We start from the raw sequence: 14,285 nt of genomic DNA, 5'->3' as shown, positions 1-14,285 counted from the left end.
AGCAACAACCAGAAACAGAATCTTGAAGCTAAGGGATTAACATATCACAGATGCTGAGAGGAGATGGAAGAAAATTTGAGGAGGTAGCAGGTGAGGAGAAGTGCAAGAAAGGGACTGCATGAAAAAAGAGATTAAATGAAAATCTAGGATTTTCTACTAGCATGAGTAAAACCAGAATTCAGAAGATAAAAACATGTCTGTATGAAAAAATTATTTTAATATGTAATACAAATAGAATATTAGACAGAATATGAGCTTGTACTGGAAAACAATACATTACAGCCAAGGTCCCCAAAGCAGTACGGCCAAGTGATGAAGAGTCTGCGCTTACTGGAGTAATAATGGTACCCAGTAAGAAGGTTGTTTCAGAAAATAAAATGAGTAAGTACATAGAGGGACAAACCAAGCCTGACAATATTCAATGCATGTTATTATTTTTAAGGTCATCTTTTAGCACTGGGGTAAAGTATGAATAAAACAATAGCCTATAAGCCCTCAGAACATTGACTGGCGTAAGGTAAGAGCTTAAGAAGTGTTAGCTGGTATCATTATTGTTGCTGTTGTAATTCAGGGAATACATGAACTCCACTAAACGGAAGGCAAAAGCAAAATTGTGTGTGATCGTGCACATGCACATCTTCTTCAGGAAGATACAAAGAGATTTCCAGATTCACAAAGGGGTTTAAGGCCTTAAAGAATAAGAAACAGTTCATTCTCATAAAATAAGCCAATCTCCAGAAAATCTCTATTCTTCATGTAAAATACAAATATCAATACACCAAAAAATATGCAAGATTACTTTCTTTAATAAAAACCTATCAATTAGCAACTCCTCATTTATATGAGAAAGAAAATGTCTGATCATTTATGGGAGAAATATTAAGCTGAAATTTAAAATACTGGTTTTAAAACAGATGTATTCAGAAATATTCTACTGAAAATGAAACAAAGTTAAATGAGTTTTAAAACTGCTTTTCATGTTAAAAAGTAATTTTAAGCAACATTTTAAATGATCGTTTTGGCCATCTTTCTAAAATTGTTAACTATTTTTTCAAAACTGCAATTTATTGCTCGTACCTTTCATTCTCTTTCAATAGGACAGTTCTAATCGACATTTTATTTTAAGCCATTTTTTTACTTTACAAGCAAAATTTAAAAAACCTCTAGGTGATTATTATTTTAAATCAGTATCACAGTATACCAATTTAAAAAGGCATTTTTAAAGCATTAGTTTCTGTACAAAAGAATTAAGTCTGATTTACTAAATTTATGCCAGTTAAAAATGGAACCGACTCCAAGAAATCTTTGTTACAGAACCAATTTGGAATGCCTTTAAATGTATTTTCGTTGTTGTCCCTGAAGACTGAGCCATGCAAAAGGAAAGAAAGAAGAAATAAAATCACTGGAAGACAAATTATGTGAATTAAAAATAAAATCAATGCTCTGTTTGTATGATTCTGCAGCATATTAAGTATTCACTTTATCTGCTCCTATTTTTATTACACTCCAAATGAGTACACCCCCAAAATCAATAGTTATAGAATCACGTTTCTTGAATATAATGCTAAAACCAATTAGGATTGATTTCACTAGCATTTGAAAAAAAATGGCACTGTGCAGAGATCCATATAGGCAGAACCCACAGTATTGATTCTGGCTGTTATTGTTACAGTTGGTTTCTGAAGCCTGCTACAGGACAGCTATCAAGACATACCACATTTATTTGCAAACATATAAAAAAGAAGTCCCCAAATAAAAGAAGGTTAAAAAAAAAAATAAGACCAGTGGAGCTGTGCAATGACAATGATACACTATCAGCTTACTCAGAGAAGTTACAGTGGGAATACACACATTGAATTATACATTACGCGAAAGCGCTGATTTATTGTGGTAATAACATCCACCTCATTAAAAGATTCTGCTTTGCTGCAGTTGGAAGGCTACATATTGTTTACTGCTATAAATTAATGGCAGTGCAAAGAAGACTGTGGAACCGTCCTAACAATAGATCTGTAATGACAGTGCTGTATATCACAGCTTCCTCAGCAGCTTCATAATAAAATGGAGACAATGTATTGAGCTAATACATTCTACCATGCTGGCCCATATTTTTCTGACAACTGCTTTAAAAGATGAGCTGAATCCAACTATGTTATAATGCTGTGCAACATTTAACTAAGAAAGAGTCCGTCATACACCAAAGTGCATCACAGCATTTTTAAAACACTGTCTAAATCAGCATTTCAAGATGTTTATTCATCTCTGCAAAAGAACTACAAGTAAATGCTGATGGCTCCTCTTACTTATACAGTATATTAAGAGTAACAAATGGAGGGCAAATCTAGAAGATACCTAGCATTACCAGCCTACAAAAAGCTCTGTACAATTTAACTGTAAAAGCTTGACCAGATTATTTTTCAAAATCAGCAAATCGATTAAAGGAAGAACAAAAATACTGGTCATTTGAAATGGTCATAACTTCTTGGAAAAATCAATAAAAAATAAGTATTGATTAGAGAGGTATAACTCAAATTCATAACCAGGTAAATATAAATAGCCCTAGGATACAAAAATAATTTTAAACACTACAAAAAGCTAACAAATAGAACTATATATATATATTAAATTACTTTTTTTTATTGAAGAATACTTTACAGAATTTTTTGTTTTCTCTCAAACCTCAACATGAATCAGCCATAGATATACATATATACCCTCCTTTTGAACCTCCCTCCCATCTCCCTCTCCATCCCATACTCTAGGTTGATTCAGAGTTCTTGTTTGAGTTATTTTTTAAATATACAAAATAATAACAGAACCTTAATCACAACAAGATAAAAAAGCGGTTAAAATAAAACGGAACGATTTAGAGGTTCAGGAATACCAGCATTAAGTATTTACATTTAAAAAATGCAAATAAGAACTTGGATTAAAACAGGAAAAGGCAAATGAAAGAAAAAAGAACACCAGAACTCTTGAAAAAGTATAAATAGCAAAACAAAACAAATTCCACTGCCCATAGTATATATTATTAATTTCACAAACAGCAAAATTGACACCTGTGGTAGATTCGTAAGTACTCTATTTTTCTTGTCTGATACCTTTCAGAATAATAAATGCAAAGCAACTTTCTAAATCAGGTTTTTAAGCATATTACGGCAAAATAATTTCGTTACCGTTTCTGAGAAGTAATTTTGCTAATTATTAGAGATCCAAAACTACTGCATATAAAGTACCCAGTTCAGTGTCTGGCATACAGCATGTTATTTGTAATAATAACTATTGATATTTTCAGCTTATTTGATCAAGAATATTTAAGAAAAAAAAACCATTAAAAAAGCCTAATGAAATTAATGTTGTCTATTAGGAGAGAATGTAATTAAGGATCACAATCATTTAATGGAATACCAGTACTGTGCATTATCAGTCAGAAGCCTAATAGTACACATAAACTCCAAAACTGAATTACCCTACTTCAAGAGCATGATATAAAACAGAATTATCTTTCAAAATCCAAACGGCCTCTAAATTTTACTGTGAAAAGCATATGAAATGTCAAGCAAGTTACAATCATCTAGTACTACATTCGGAGGAGGCAATGGCACCCCACTCCAGTATTCTTGCCTGGAAAATCCCATGGACAGAGGAGTCTGATAGGCTGCAGTTCATGGGATCAATACGAGTTGGACACGACTGAGGGACTTTACTTTCACTTTTCACTTTCATTCATTGGAGAAGGAAATGGCAACCCACTCCAGTGTTCTTGCCTGGAGAATCCCAGGGACCGGGGAGCCTGGTGGCTGCCGTCTCTGGGTCGCACAGAGTCGGACACGACTGAAGCGACTTAGCAGCAGCAGCAGTACTACATTAATTAAAAACAAAGAGTATTAGATTCAAAGACCCTTACAACCACCCAATACAGATTCTTTCATCTGATTACTAGTAAAAGTTAGTTGTAAAAAGAAAAGACTAATGTTCATACACTCTAAAATTTTGCTTTCTTTTTAAAATTTTTAGGAAATCGCACCTGAAGTTATCTAATTAATAATCCCCAGGCTACATTTTGTATTTTATAAAACATTATTGTGCATTCTCACAATAAATGTGAGCCGCTGCTGTTAAGTCGCTTTAGTCGTGTCCAACTCTGTGCAACCCCAGAGACAGCAGCCCACAAGGCTCCCTTGTCCCTGGGATTCTCCAGGCAAGAACACTGGAGTGGGTTGCCATTTCCTTCTCCAATGCATGAAGTGAAAAGTGAAAGTGAAGTCGCTCAGTTGTGTCCGACTCTTAGCAACCCCACGGACTGCAGCCCACCAGGCTCCTCTGTCCATGGGATTTTCCAGGCAAGAGTACTGGAATGGGGTGCCATTGCCTTCTGCTAGGCATCCCTATTTTAATAATGAAGAAAATAAGTACCTTGAATAACCTAGCTCAAAATTAACAGAAATCTATGAGATATAAGGCTTCCCAGGTGGCACTAATGGTAAACAACCTGCCTGCGAATACAGGAGATGTAAAAAAGGCAGGTAAGATCCCTGCATCGGGAAGATCCCCTGGAGGAGGGCAAGGCAACCCACTCCAAAATTCTTGCCTGGAGAATCCAAAGGACAGAGGAGCCTGGCAGGCTAGTCCATAGGGTCGCAAAGAGTCAGACATGACTTTGCCACTGTTTAGTGGCAACATAAGCAAGAGGTTATCCATTAATTTATTGTGGAAGTAGGATAGGCCTGTAGATACCGAAAAAGAGCAATTACAAAGTGACAGCAGGAAAAGATAACAAAATGGTTGAGCTCAACATCATACGAATCCAACATTTCATAGACATGTCAGGTTAAATTAAAAAAAATTGTTAATTATGTATAAGGAAAAGATAACAAAATGCTTGAACTCAATATCATATGAATCTAATATGTTAGAGAAATGTCAGGTTAAATAAAAAATGTTAATTATGTATAAGGTAATCGATATTCATGAACAAATTAAACAAAAATAATTCAAATTCAAGAGGATGAAAGAGGATGGACTATTAGGAAATGTGACATCATAAAAGATGGTCATTCCTGGTTAGAGAATAATGATTTGTTTTGAGATTATACAAAATAACTCTGATAAACAGATTAAAGGGGCTATTCTGATGACAATGCAACTGTTTATTGGATATAAGTGAAGAATCTAAGAGTCTTAGATATATTATCTTGCTATATTTATAAAAACACCTTAATATACAAAACCATTAGCAATCCCAATTTACAGATGAAAATAACAAGTTTGGGAAGAAGTTAAATGACTATCAATAGCTGAGGCAAGATTCAGAGCCAATTCTAACTAGACTGACTATTGCATCCTAGAATAATTTGAGTTATGTGGATTAATGAAAGCTTTGGTGCTGAATCTATAGCACCATTGGAATCCTTTCATGGGACTTTTAGATTAAATGCTCTTTTGAAAAAAATGATATTTATACTTTACTCTTAACTATATAATGTATGTGCTTGGGCTTCACAGGTGGCTCAGTGGTAAAGAGTTTGCCTGCCAATGGAGGAGAGGCAGGAGACCTGGGTTCGATCCCTGAGCCGGGAAGATCCCCTGGAGTAGGAAATGACAACCACTCCAGTATTCTTGCCTGAGAAGTCCCATTACCACAGGAGCCTGGGGGCTATAGTTCATGGAGTCACAAAGAGTGGGACACAACTGAGCAACTGAGCATGCATACACGTATAATACAGTGGGTATTTAGCAGACAGTTTCACAAATGGGGGAGAGGGATGAATATTTTGTGTTGGGGTCACTGAAAAGACACTTGACAAAATTGCTTATTTAAAAAAAATGAATACATAAAAATAAGCACTGTCATCAAAGTTTACTGCTTTACTTTCCTTTTTTAAAAAATTAACTTTATTGGGGTATGGTTGCTTTAGAATGTTGGTTTTTACTTTTCTCTTTAATTTTTTTGTATTTATATATCCATATCTATGAACCCAAATGAAAGCCTTTAATTCCTTGTGTTGCTAAAACTTTTTAAAGAAGCCAGTGAATTCTGTGCATCTCTACCACCTGCCTTCCTTTCCCACCTACAAGGAGAAAAAATAAAAGAATAGCCTATATCATTTAAGCAATGTTGCCACCATTCGGGGGTGTAGCAACTATTTTGTGTCAGTTGTAGCAGCCCTTTTATCTAAAAGACGAATATAACAGACTGATAAGCATTGTAACTCAACATTAGTTTTCAGGGTATTTCGTCATATGCTATATGGCTGAAATGGTTTGATACTTATCTTCACACACTCTAATTTAATATTACAGAGAAAAAATTTTATCGGCATACTACTACAGCTTTTAAAGTTAACAAATAAGCACTTTTTGTTTTTACGTACCAGAGGATTTTTTAATCCCTTGAAAACAAGCTCTCTTCCAAGTAACATTAAACATATACCCACTATATGATTTCAACTTAATAAACATATCCTGGGAAAAAGAAAGTATTCCATTTTACTTATTGTACTTAACTGAAGCTAAATCATTTCAAAGGCTCACATTGGTAGATTTAATAGCACCACCTTCACAGTTCTATATTATTCAGCTATACTTCATATTAAGTGATTTTCAATATAGTTATTTGTCTGTTTGAGAAAGGCACATAAGTCAATTAAAATAATCTGATAATCCAATGCCCGTGTTGAGCTAAATACCTGGAAGGAGCCCCCCAAAATCTTAACAATCCAAGGTCAACTAAAAAAAAAAAAAGGAATTATGAAAATGACAACATCCAAGAGGCTCAATGCTGTTATAACAAAATTTATTTATTCACAGATAGGCTCATATATACACTTAAAGAAACAACGAGGACCATTAAAATCTGGTCCAAAATGGTGACAAGAGAGGCTCCTGAACTCACTTCTTGCCACAGACAAACCTAAACTTTAGCTACACATGGAATAATTCCCTCTGAAAGAAATCACAAGTTAAAGATGCACATTTTAAACCACAAAGAAACCACTAAATTTTTTAAAGGTATAAATAACAAGCCACAGTGAAGATAAACTGGAATCATAAAACAACCCAATCTGAAAGAAAACAGATAAAAGGAGATAAGACAGAAAGAACTGATATAAGGGATAAAAAACAGGTGGAAAGAAAATACATTTAAACTGACTATATAAAATTACATTAAATGTAAATGGTCTCAACGCCCCAACTAAAATGTAGACGTTATTAGAATGGCTATAAAAGCAAGACTGCATTATATGTTGCCCACAAAAAAGGAATTAAAAAAAATAAAGTCATAGACAGGTTTTTAAATATGATAGAAAAAGATACTATAAGTAATAATAATAACAAAAAACCACTATCATGTCTATATAAATATCAGAAAAGGTAGACTTCAGGACATGGACTATTATAGGTGTGATGGGAGACATTACATGAAGATAACAGTTTATGAAGAAAGCATAGCGCTCTGAAATGTGTATGCACTATCCTAGTTTCCTAGGGCTCCTATGATAAAGCACCTCAAACTGGGTGACTTAAACTAATAGAAATTCATTGTCTCACTGTTCTGGAGGTTCAATGTTCAAATAAGGTGTTGGCAGAGCCACGTTCTCTCTGAAGCTTCTAACGGAGGATCCTTCTTGGTCTAGTCCAGCTTCTTGTGGCCTCAGGTACTCTTTCCCTTGCAGCAACATAACTCCCAATTTCTATTTCCATCACTGCATGCTGTTCTCTCCTTTGCCATTTGTCTTACCATAATATTTTCATCTTCTTATGAAAACACCAGTCATACTGAAATTAGCCCCACTTCAATGATCTTAACTTCATTACACTTGCAAAGACCCTATTTACAAATAAGGTCATGACCACAGGTGCTAGGGGTTAGGATTTCAACATAACTTTTGGGGAGATATAATTCAACTCATAACATGTACCCAAAACAAATGCTGAAAACACATATAACAAAAAATGAAAGAAGTGAAAAAGAAGATACAGACAAATCAAAATTAGAGTTGGAGACTTCAACATTTCTCACTCAGTAATCAACAGAATAAGGAGATAAAAAATCAGTAAGGAATATTACTCAGTCATAAAAAAGAGTGAAATAATGCACCAACATGAAAAGACCTAGAGATTGTCATACTGAGTAAAGTAAGTCAGACACAGAAAGACAAGTATCATATGATATTGCTTTTATGTGGAATCCTATCTTTTTCTAATTAAAAAAGGGGTATAAATGAACTTAATTAGAAAACAGAGGTAGAGTCACAGATGTAGAAAACAAACTTTTATGTTACCAGGGGAGAAAGGGGGAGGGATATACTGGGAGATTTGGACTGGTGTACACCCACTACTACACATAAGACAGATGACTAATAAGGACCTACTGTACAGCACAGGAAGCTCCACTCAGCACTCTGATGGCGTATATGGAAAGAATCTAAACAAGAGAGGATATATGTACATGTACAACTGATTCACTTTGCTGTACACCTGAAGCTAACACTGCAAATCAAGTGTGCTCCAGTAAAAATAAAGTTAGTTAAGGATATTCCCAACGTGGATCATGTTCTAAGCCATACACCAAATTTCAACTAACTTAAAAGAATAGAAGTCACAAAAAAGTATGTTTTCCAATCATAATGGAATTAAACTAGGAAGTAACAAGAGAAAGACATGACAAACCTTTAAACCTGTGGAAAGGAAACAACACTCTTCTAAAAAAGAATCTATGGGTCAATGAGAAAATCAAAGAATCTATGGGTCATTAGGAAAATTAGAAAATACATTGAATGGAATAAAAATGAAAACACAATATATAAAAATCTGTTGGACCTTACAAAAATCAGTGTTCTGAGGAAAATCTGTAACATTAAATGCTTGTATTAGAAAGAAAAAGAAGTTGGAAAGGAATAGTTTAAATCTTCCACTTTAAGATACTAAAAAAATAAAAGGAAGAGAAATTAAAATTGAATCCAAATCAAGTAGAAAGAAAAATAGTAAGGGAAACAAAGCTGAAAACAACACCAAAAAACACAAGAGAAACATATGAAACCTATAGCTATTATTATACTTAATGATGAAAGAGTAAATGCTTTTCCCGTAAGATAAAAGAAAAGGCCCTCTCAGCACTTATGGTCAACATCATATAATGCAGTAAGTATTCATGTGGAGATGTAGGAAGTCCCCAAAAGTCTACAAAAAAGCTACTAGTATGAATAGTTGAGTCAAACAAAAGTTGTAAAACACAAGGTCAATCTAAAAAAATTCAACTGTGTTCCTATAAATTTTGAAAAGTTTGAAATGGAAAAAAAAAATGAAAATTTTAAGGGTAAATTAAAAATGTTAGCATGCAACACAAAAAGCGACAAAACCTCAGACAGAAATTAAAGAAGACCTAAATGAATGGAAGATAAACCATATTTGTGCATTGAAAGATTCAGTATTGCTGTAATTTTTGGTAAAAATGGCCTACCAATTAAACGCAAGCCTAACCAAAATAGCAGAATTGACGAGCTGATTCCAGAAAATCTAGAGTAGCCAAAACAACTTTAAGAAAGAAGAAATAGCTGGATTCACATGCCCTGATATTATGACTAACTATAAAACTACATACAGTAAACAAGACAGTGTGCTATTGATATAAGGATAGACTATGCTTATCGACCAGAATAAAGTCTAGAAATAGACCTATACGTATACATCCAATTTAATCTCAATAGAGGTTCCCAGACAATTCATGAGAAAAGACAGTCTTTTCAACAAGTGGTATTGGAAGAACTGGACTTCCATTTGTAAAAAAAAAAAAATGAACCTCAACTATTATTTCACAACTATAATACATGATGTTGCTGTTGTTCAGTCGCTCAGTCATGTCCGACTCTTTGCGACCCTATGGACTACAGCACTCCAGGATTCCCTGTGTAGGCTTCCCTGTCCTTCACCATCTCCCAGAGTTTGCTCAAACTCAGGTCTATTGAATCAGTGATGCCATCCAATCACTTCAACCTCTGTCACTCCCTTCTCCTCCTGCCTTTAATCTTTCCAAGCATCACAGTCTTTTCCAATAAGTCGGCTCTTTGCATCAGGTAGCCAAAGTATTGGAGCTTCAGCTTCAACATCAGTCCTTATAATGAATATTCAGGGTTGATATCCTTTAGGATTGATTGGTTTGATATCCTTACTGTCCAAGGGACTCTCAAGAGTCTTCTCCAGAACCACAGTTTGAAAGCATCAATTATTTGGTGCTCAGCCTTCTTTATGGTCTAACTTCCACATTCGTACATGATTTCTGGAAAAATCATAGATTTGACTACACAGACCTTTGTCAGCAAAGTAATGTCTCTGCTTTTCAATACGCTGTCTAGGTTTTTCATGATATAGACAAAAATAAGTAGCACCAGCAGCAACAATACCAGAGGGTAATAATAATTATGTTTGACACAATTTGTTCTTAGAAAAGTCAAACCATTGTCAGGTAAGAAAAAGTGTGTAATGAAAATCAGAAGATTTTAACTTTTCAGTAGGACATTCTCTCAAATATTAATATATACATATATATGTGAATTTACCAGTCTCTTGGCAATAATCCTGTGAATGGTGCCCCAAATATGCTTAATAATCAATTATTTGACTAAACACATTTAATATAATCAGTGTATTATAAATAAGTGTTTATGTTGAATAAATGTGCTTACTCTAATAAATGGATTTGGAAAATAAAAGACTTGGACAGGAATGTGGACATGTGACTAAAAGATACATTAATACATTACTTATTTTAAAAAGCAGACTATTACACATTCACATAAATTAAGTTTTTACTGTCACAGGGAAATACAAGAATGAAAAGTTAACACAAGGATATAAAGAAAGCTACAAATGTACGTAGGCTTTTTAAGATGGTTTCTTACTATATTTACTCTCTTAAAAAAAAATGCCCCAGCCTGAAATTAGAAGTACAATATCAGTATTTATCGAACTTAAAATTTTTTTCAAGGTGTTTCAAAAAATTTTTCATACAAGTTTATGGTAAGTATATGTTCCTTACTTGGATCGACCCTAGTACTCGCAGCTCTAAACTAAGAAAACAGGAAGTATGATAGGATAAAACTGGTAACATTATGTAAATAAAACAATTTATTTATAAATAATAATAAATGATCACTCCACACCATAGTAACTTATGATGATTTGAGAATAAATACTTAACTTTGAGAAGGATTACTGGACTGGCAGTGTGTTGCTGGTACATGTCAAGATTATTCATCTCCCTGACAGTAATATTAACCACAATCCATTTCAGTAACTTCAGTTTATCATTTTCTGACTAATGTTAAAAAAACAATGTCAGTGAAGGTTGCTTAAACTAAGTGTAGGCTTAACCCCTGTTAGAGTCATTAAAAAACTTCCACAAGAAGGTAACTTCTAGTAAAAAAAACAAATCTGCCATACATAGTACTAATAATTTAAATGCCATACACAGTACTAATAATTTAAAGATGCAAATTGTAAAAAATTGTTTGTGCAAAACCAATGGATTATTGTCCTAAGGTAAAAAAAACTGCAGCAAATCCTCTAAACACACCACAATATATTGCCCCATATGTATGTATGTGTGTGTATATATACATCTATATATGTTCGTATTTTGCTAAACTTAATTTTAAATTATGGGCAAAGTGCCAAACAGCTGTATTTTAAACAAAATATATCACACTGTACATGTAATAATTTAAAGTTTTGAAAGGTAAGTGTACTCACGAAAAATTTTCTCCAGTATTGTAACAAATACTATATAAAAAGCAGTCTGCTATTCAGGACCCTCAGACTAAGTACTCTGCTTCAGGTCCTTCCTAATAAATGGAGGCAGGCTGACACAAGCCTATCTAAATCTAAAACTTTCCTAGTTACTGAATTTCATCTTTCCAAGCTATACCCCCTTTCATTTTGGATATCCCTTTTAGAAAGCATCTGTACTTACTCTCAACATTCTATACTAATGTTTTCTTTTTCTATTAATGCAATAGCTTTTTTCTATTAGGGTATTTATTCTGTTTTGCTTTTAAGGCTTCTGCTTCTTAAATTGTCTTTGTTTCTTCTGGTTTCTTTTATTGTTCTATTCAATTTAGTCTCTACTGTCCTTCACACTGAAGGCTGTCTTTAAATGCTTGCTAGTACTTGGTCATATCTTCATTTCTAAGAATGAGGCACAAAACCGCTGACTTCAGTCACTGAGTGTAAACAGAAATGTGACTTTTACGGAAGCAAAATCATATAGGCTCCAAGTAGGATCCCTAAAATGTCAGTACATTTGAGGTCTTTTCATTGAGACAATCAGTATGTCCAAAGGGTAACACAATTTTCCGCCTTACATTTTGGGGCTGGTATAAGCCTGGCTGTCGGAGTGCTGATATCATGACAGCAAAGGGGTCTGGGGGCCTTCAGCCTTCGGTACTTAAAGCCTTCTGTTAATCCTCCTGCTTTCCATTCCTTACTCTTCAACTCCCCCTCTGCTGTTCTTCCTGTTCTCCAATCAGAAACTTGTCTGGTGCAATTTCTCCAAAAAGTAAACCTCTAGTCTTTTGCTGAGATAAGGGGAAAGGTAGTCCCATTTTGGAAAGAAGTAGACATACATGCCACTGTTCAACCAAAACTATTCTTTCTAGTTACACCTAAAAGTCTACCAGTTCAGTGATAGGGACACATCTGAGGTCAGACCCTAGCCTTTAACAATTAGGAAATCTATGTCCTTGGAGAGTTTCTTAACCTCACTACACCTCTGTTTCCTATGTGTAAAATAAAGATAATAACACATTCGTTAGAATGCGGTTGAAGAGACTAAAGTAGAGCACATATATAAAATGTTTTTTAAAAGCACGTACTTGAGATTCCCTCACAATCCTACAAAAAGATTCTAAACTTTCCCATATCATTCTTTTTTGCTGACTGGACTATAAACTCCCCAAGGCCAGGGAATGTAATTCAAACCAAAATCTCTAAGATCTATGTGGCATATAACAGCATATTTGGTGCCAAGCTTGAAATATATTTAATATATTTTGCCAGCCAATAAAAAACAGCCAAGTGTGGGATAATTTTAATTTCTTTCTCTGCACTTATATTTTATTTAAATGCTTTAGGATCCACTATTTATCATTATAATATAATAAAGTTGTTTTAACTTTCAGTTCCTTTGGTTTAACTGAAGCCCAATAAATAGAAAAATAAAGTAAAAGTTATAATGCTCATCGTCTTAAAACAATATTCCCCTCCCCACCAAAAGAGTATTCTTCTCCCTCTGTGACATCTAGATGGTATATTGATTCCCAGTGTATCTGTTGCAGAGCCCACTAAAAGGACTGGCATTTGTCAGAAACAGCACTTAAAATTTAAAGAGATAAAGAAGTGCTGTCTGATCAACAACAGTTAAATGTCCAGTAGTCAATTCCAGGTCAGGATGAATGCTGTATATTATGTGTGTGTGTTAGGAGAAACATCTCACATATAAAAATACACAACCAGATGGTAGGAGATATGAAGGAGACAGAGAGGGGGGAAGTCATCTACTTTTGCTTTAAACAAAGAGAGAAGAAAACACAATAAATACAAGGATGAATAACAGCAACTAATCAGCAAGTGAATAAATTTAGGACAACCTTGTTCAGATCCCTTCATTTATTTCATAATTTACTCTTTAGAAACACTTTGATCCAGAGTAGAGCAATTTGCTTTTCTTGATTCTTAAGCAAAATAACAACTCACACTGTGCTTACATTCTAAAGTTTTTAAAATGCATGATTTTTCTTTTCCCTCTACCTTGAACTCTTGCAGCATTTTGCTTCATTTGAAGAATGTATGCTCTAACAAATATAGATTATAGCTTGACCATTATAAATTACTGGTTATAGTTTGACCATTCCTGCTTTCCCCCTCACCAATCTTTGGTTTATTTTTTAGTAGAACAGTAACTTAGAAGACTTTATCTAATTTCCAGAAACTAAGAGTCCCCGGTACACTATTACTCAATAAACAATCACTAAATGAAAAAAAAAAAAAAAAGAATGCTCAGGGAACATCAGGTGTTCTCTAGAGTTAACCAAACATTCATCTTTTCCATAAAACGGGTTTGGTCAAAAAGCTGGAAGCATAACCTGGGACAAACACACCAGGAGGCAGCAACTGGGAAAAGTACTTTTCGAGCAATAAAATGCTGGTTGCACCTTACCATGCACTTCAGCATAAGAGGTGAAAAGCAACTTGATAATATAACATTAAAACAGACTCAGAAATTGAAG

General features: G+C 34.2%; 1 protein-coding gene across 7 annotated transcripts in view; it reads right to left on the bottom strand.

The window, feature by feature from the left end:
* The window catches only part of LRBA (LPS responsive beige-like anchor protein), a 757,395-nt gene that overhangs the window by 183,219 nt on the left and 559,891 nt on the right, over positions 1-14,285 (bottom strand). The window lies entirely within an intron of this gene.

This window comes from Bos taurus, chromosome 17, assembly GCF_002263795.3.
Source record: "Bos taurus isolate L1 Dominette 01449 registration number 42190680 breed Hereford chromosome 17, ARS-UCD2.0, whole genome shotgun sequence".
NCBI lineage: Eukaryota > Metazoa > Chordata > Mammalia > Artiodactyla > Bovidae > Bos > Bos taurus.
The sequence above is the reverse complement of the archived record's forward strand: the minus strand, read 5'-3'. Positions and strand labels throughout refer to the sequence as shown.